This window comes from Stegastes partitus, unplaced genomic scaffold (genome assembly GCF_000690725.1).
Source record: "Stegastes partitus isolate 25-593 unplaced genomic scaffold, Stegastes_partitus-1.0.2 Scaffold68, whole genome shotgun sequence".
Taxonomy (NCBI): Eukaryota; Metazoa; Chordata; class Actinopteri; family Pomacentridae; genus Stegastes; species Stegastes partitus.
In genome coordinates, this window is record NW_007577799.1 from 917,757 (window position 1) to 923,725 (window position 5,969).

Genomic DNA, 5,969 nt, shown 5'->3' on the forward strand with positions numbered 1-5,969 from the left:
TACATTAGCAAACATGGTGAGTTGATGCAGCTAAATTCGTACAGTGTTTTACAGTGTAGAAGAACCATCTAGCTGTAGTCTTTCGCTTAAATTAGATCCTGCCATATGGAGCCACTGAAATGTAAAGTGGAAAAGTGCAGGTTTAAATAGGCAGATTATGCCAGTTGCGTGGCCCAGTGTAAGCTACAGTAATGTAATGACACTGTCCACTCCATTCACCTCTAAACTACAAATAATTTTCCCTATTTATTCTGGCTTTAATGTGAAGGTCAGCAGATGGCGAGGATACATTAATGGTGCAGGCAAGCATGAAAAAAGGAGGTCATGTCATATCAGGAGAAAGCCTCACTATACTACCTCAAAGGTTATTTGTGCAGCATTCCAAGTACTTCTCCCACAGCGGCCATTGATTTGTTAGGCTGTGTGTTTAGCAGTACTTTTTTCCCCAACTAATCCCCCAATAGGAAGTTTTGTCATTGCTTTAGTGTCTAACTGACATGCTTTGAGCTGTGAGGGATTCAATGTCCTCCTCAAGGACACCCCAGTGATATAAATGGGGCCTTGAACTTAGACCTTTTGGGTTGAAAATTGGCTTCCCCCAATGACCACACCGCGCTGCTCACAACACACGATCATTTGTCTAGTGGATCTCAACCAGAATGATGAAAAGCCACTTTAGTCGTGTTCAGTTAAGCCAAAGGTGAAAAAAGATGTTTTATGCTCCCCTAAACATTATTTATATGTATTAAGATCAGCTTCTTACATTGAGCATCACCATAGTAATGTGATTATGTTTGCTGTAACAATTAATGAGTTTCTACGTTATAAATACTTGTAAACTGCAGATCGGCCGCTTTTTAAGCTGTTATACTTTTAAAGAAATAAATGTTACATTCATAAAGAAATTTGTTTCCAGTTGCCTGTTTTCTCCAAAAAGCTACTGGATACATTTTTTTTTTTTACATTTTGAGATGGACTCATAGACCAGCAGTGTGAAGGGCAGACATGACTACAGTCCTTGAGCAATAATATTTAAAACATTACACAAGCGTACAGGTGGAGGACAAATTAAATGAAAAACCTGAACCTCCTAATCTCTGTAATACTGACATGGTTTGGGTCCACTTGTCCCTTCAGAGGGAGGAGTCGCTGCAAATCAATACAAATCTGTTCTGAAGGATCACCTTTGTCCTGTGATGAAATATTTCTATCCTGATGGGAGTTGTCTCTTCCTACATGACAATGCCCCTCTCAAGAGTATGAGGGGTCACTGAATGGTTTGATGAGTAGGAAAATGATGTCAGTCATAAGCTGTGGCCTTCACAGTCACCAGATCTCAACCCAGTTCAACACTTATGGGAGATCTTAGACTGAACTCGATCAAATGGATCATCAAATAAGGGAATAATCTTCAGAAAAAAACTGCTTCATCCCTCCAGTAGAGTTCCAGCGACTTCCATGGCACATGCTGGTCCAGCAGCTTACTAGGACACTTTATCCTGGTTTTTCCCCCTTTCATTTGTCGCCTGTCTAAATCTCTATCAAATAGCCGCGCTGAATGCACTGCACAGCAACCTTGAGGGACAGAGGAGTGATATTAAAAATTTAATGATGTGGAACATGTATGAGATCTTGTAACAATTCCATTGTAATGGCAATATTGTAAAACTGCCCATTAGCAGAGACACATCAGTGTTTCTTATGTTACTAAAAGAGCTCATAAGCATCCAAGCACCAACATGAGCATCAAGTTATCTGATTGACGAGCACATTGTGGATGTCAATTAGCACCTACCCCACTCCCATGAACATGCAATCGATGCCATCGGCAAGTGTGGATCAGCAGTCAGCTAGCTGCCTGAGGCTGTTTGGCATTGCATTCAAGTAAACTTATAGAAGAAAACATGCTCAACATACAGCAGATGACAGGGCATCAAAATGGCAAATCAAAGCATTCATTTCTCTCCATTTTTCATCTCTCTGTGTCTGACAGCGATCTCTTGACCATTTTATTCACTTTTAGCAATGTAGGAATTAGAGATGCACAGACCTAAACATGGATGTTTCTCCATTAAATACCCATTTTGTTGTTTTCAAGGAGAAAGAGTCATAAGTGGGGCTTAATGTCATATCACCAATAATGAGGCTCTGTGCTTGTGTCACACCTCAAAGAGCTGCTATATTTGTCATCATGCTTCATACCTCATCAGGAAGAAAGTCATTTGTATACTTTCAAGTCATTAAATCCAATTTTCAGTTTCCTAAAAACAAATAAAAACAGATTGGTAGTGAGGAAACACTAACTTCTCACTAGTTTTTTTCTAAATCAAAGAGTATTATAGTGGAGATTTGGAATGTATCTTCTGTCTGCGCTAAAATTATTCATGCACACTGTGGCACTGTGGAAGACCTTTTTTTTTTTTTTTTGCCTTGTCTACTTTAGAGGTCAGAGGTCAGGTTTAGGAGTAGAACAGAACGCCTGGACCTGGATTCATCATCTTACTTAATGTACTGTTGGAGTAGGAAGGTCTCAGTGGTCTCAACGCATTCTCACTGCACATAGTGTCACATGAATTATAAAAAGTTCTGAAACAAGTGAAAGGTTTTTTTTTTTAATTTCTCATTCCTCCTCAAAACCTGTGTTAAGTATTAAGATCAAATGAATATAAAAGATTAAAATGACCTTGCTTCATCAACAAACTTTCCTTAATTTCTTAGTACCTCTCTTGGTGTCCGTCTTCATTTTGTTCATGTGTTCAGATTTGCCACCAGGTACACTGTGTTTGCAAAAGATGACGGATGTGGTTTCTTTTAGAATAGCCTGTTTGCTGTGCCTGGTGTATGTCTATCCTGTCACACATGAATGACAAACTCTGACAGTCACAGAATAATATTTGATCTGTTAACCTAGCAATGTGCTGCACCACAACCAGCCTGCACTTTCTAATGAGAAAAAAAAAAAGTAATTTATAACAGTTACAGCATTTTCAAATCCTCCCTGACCCTGCTTTGCCACGGGGAGGATAGCTATAATTCAAACTCTTCCCTTCACATCAGCACTACTCTTCGTATAAGGCAACTCCGGGCCAGCTCATCCTGGCAGCTTGTTGGACTGTCGTCAGCACTCCATCCTGTGGACGCCTGCCAGTAGCCCCTCCGTCCGATCAATAGGCACCGGCGGCTAGCTTTCCCCCTCTGCACTCTCTCTCTCTCTTTCTCTGCCTCTCTTAGCTACCACAGTATAAAGACTGCTCTGTTCTGCCAGCGCAGCAAGGCATTAGGCCCGCGCTGCTGTGTGAATTAGCTTAATCTGTGTCCGCGTTGAAGGACAAGGCTTTTCATGCCCACTGGAGACATTCACTGGACATAAAAGAAGCTAATCTTTAGGAAACTTAGAGAGAGGATGGAGCGTGTGTGTGTGTGTGTGTGTGTAAAGGAGGGAGATTGCACAAGAATTGTTGAGACAGTTCCCACAGTGATAGGTCTTTTGTAACGCTGCTTATCCTTCAACAATAAAAAAAAATAATAAATAATCTACCAAACTTCTTGAAGATGTGTGGCTCATGGGAAAAAAAAGAGTGTTATACTGTCATGTCTTAAAGTGCTGGAAAAGTGGATAACGTGTTGGCTGAAGCAGATTGAGCGGCTATTGTATGTGCAGGACATGGGAGAGAGGAGGAAAAAAAAAAAATCTGTGTCCCCATATTCCTTCTCCAGAGGTCAGTTTGAGGGGAATTAGAGGAGGAGAGGGGGTTGTATTCTCCTTCTCACACAGCTTACTGCTTACCTGGCCACAGAGGACGCTGCCTCACCCGCAAAATCTCAACCCAAAGTTTTGTACTTTCAAAGCAGCAAGCACGGACTGAAAAACAAAGGGTTTGATGTGATACAGAGCAACACCCCTTCACTCGTTGTACATCTGCTCCTCAGCTGTCCATCACGCACCTGCCCAAGAGCTGACATGCAGCAGGCTGAACATGTACCCACAGCATGCCTAACAGCATCCTCCCCCTCCTCCTCTCCTCCACATCATCTTCTGGATAAATTGTATGCCCTTGACAAACTGCCGGCGCCCAATCCCCCTCCTGCAAACGTCTATTGATCAAAGCACAAGTATGGCTGTGAGGAAGGTATGGAGTCTTACCCATGCTGTTATCCTTGTATCACCTTTCATGATCCAGAAACTTACAAAGGGCAATTCCATAAAACCTGATGGGTGTCAGCAGTCAACGAGATTTACAAGCAACATACTGTACTATAATACCTGAGGCACAGAATTTGGTCCAGGGCAGGAGTAAATCATATGCTATATCATCATGATGTCTAGATATTTTAAAGAATACAACAACTTGAGTCTTGGTTGTAAATGGAGTTGTCAGAAAAAATACATTTTTTTAAAAATAGCCACCTGACATGGGAGTTTAACCTCTATTTTTTTTTGTTTACAAGGTACCTTGTGCACCTTTACAGCACTTTTACGCACAGCCAATGGTGAATTTAGGTCAGCAGTCAGCTGGAGCAAAATATCTGTTGTGTGTTGGGTGATCTGAGCACAGTCGGACGCTTGTTTCTGAGAGGAGCTCCACAGCAAGCTTGTTATCAAAAGCAGGGCATCATGTTTAAACCAGCAGTTTCCCAAAACCACGCAGCATGAATGATCCACAAGTCATGATCAAATTTTCTGCGCATCTTGCCAAATTGCAAGAGGGACTAAACAAGCGGTTAAAAACAGTGGCGTTTGTGGTCCTGATACCTTCTCTGGCCGCTCATATTAACTCTAGTCCAGCAGTGAAAATAACGCGATGACTTACCGAAATGAGATCCTGGCCACTGTTGGGCTTCTCCTCGTTTCCCTACTGTCCCTGGTCCGCCCCTCTTTCAAGTCAATCCGCAGTGTGCTCAGATCAGATCAAAACGGAGCGGTGCGCCTTTTCGCTGCGTCCTGCGTCCAGAGTTGCCGGGGATGGATCGACCATTTGCCGGGATGCTGGGGCGGGGGTGCGAGGCTGAGGCATCCGCAGGGAGGAGGAGGAGAGGGATGTGAGGAGAGACGGGTGAGAAAGAGGAAGAGAGGCGAGGCGCTTGGTACGAAAGCGACAAAAGAAAGAAAGAAAGAAAGAGAGAGGAGAGCAGCAAAGCACTGCAGCGACAGGGAGGCAACACCGCCGGAGAGGAGGCAGACAGCAGCTCTCCGTCTCGCTCTCGCACTCACGCACATGCGCACGCACGCGCAGCCCGGCCGTACCATAGGAGGATACGGAGCGCCATCTTCAGGTGGTGTGTGGTAGGAAGAGGGTTGGAGTCGCCTCAAACATTAAATGTCTTTTATATGTGCATGTTCACACTGAGATTGCATTGCTTTGTGACCACTGATGAGCTAGTGTACCTGCACAGGTGACATGTTTAGTAAACTGTGCCTCAGTTTTCCAAGTGAATCAAATATTTTCTCAGTTTTAGAGCCCAACAGAGGTTCACTGCTGCATCATAAACATGTGTGCATGTCATTTAAGTGTCTTGCAAGAAGGTCATCCTTGGCAGTCCACTGCAACAACACCCCCCTCCATGCAAACATTCATCTATTCCCAGACCTACAGTCGTCCTCAAATGGAATGGAATGGAAAAAAACAGCTGTCACTGAAATAAGTTGAAATTGACAAAAGTAATAATGAATAGAAATTTAATGAAAATCATGACATTGCCTCTGAATAGTGGTCCAACAGAAATATTTTTTTAAAAACAACAAAAACAAGCAAACAAGCCTGATGGGACCCGTAAACTAATATTTTGTTGAACAACCCCTTGAGTCAATCACTGCAATCAAGTGTTTTCTGTAACTCTCAATCAGCACCTGTTGACAGGTATTTTGACTTTAGCCCACTGCTCATTAGCAAAGTGCTCTAATTTGTCCAGGACAATTTTGTTTGTTTTTTTCTTTTTTAATTATTCCTTTTCACCACAATTCAAAAGCA

The 5,969-nt window shown here is 42.6% G+C and overlaps 1 protein-coding gene across 2 annotated transcripts in view; it reads right to left on the minus strand.

Annotated features, from left to right (window-relative positions):
• The window catches only part of ctnnd2a (catenin (cadherin-associated protein), delta 2a), a 272,067-nt gene extending 266,413 nt beyond the window's left edge, over nt 1-5,654 (minus strand). For both annotated transcript variants that reach the window (XM_008276295.1, XM_008276293.1), the window contains exon 1: nt 4,812-5,654. The gene's annotated coding sequence lies outside the window, so the exon portion shown is untranslated. The remainder of the gene's footprint in view (nt 1-4,811) is intronic.
• Nucleotides 5,655-5,969: the final 315 nt, after the last annotated feature.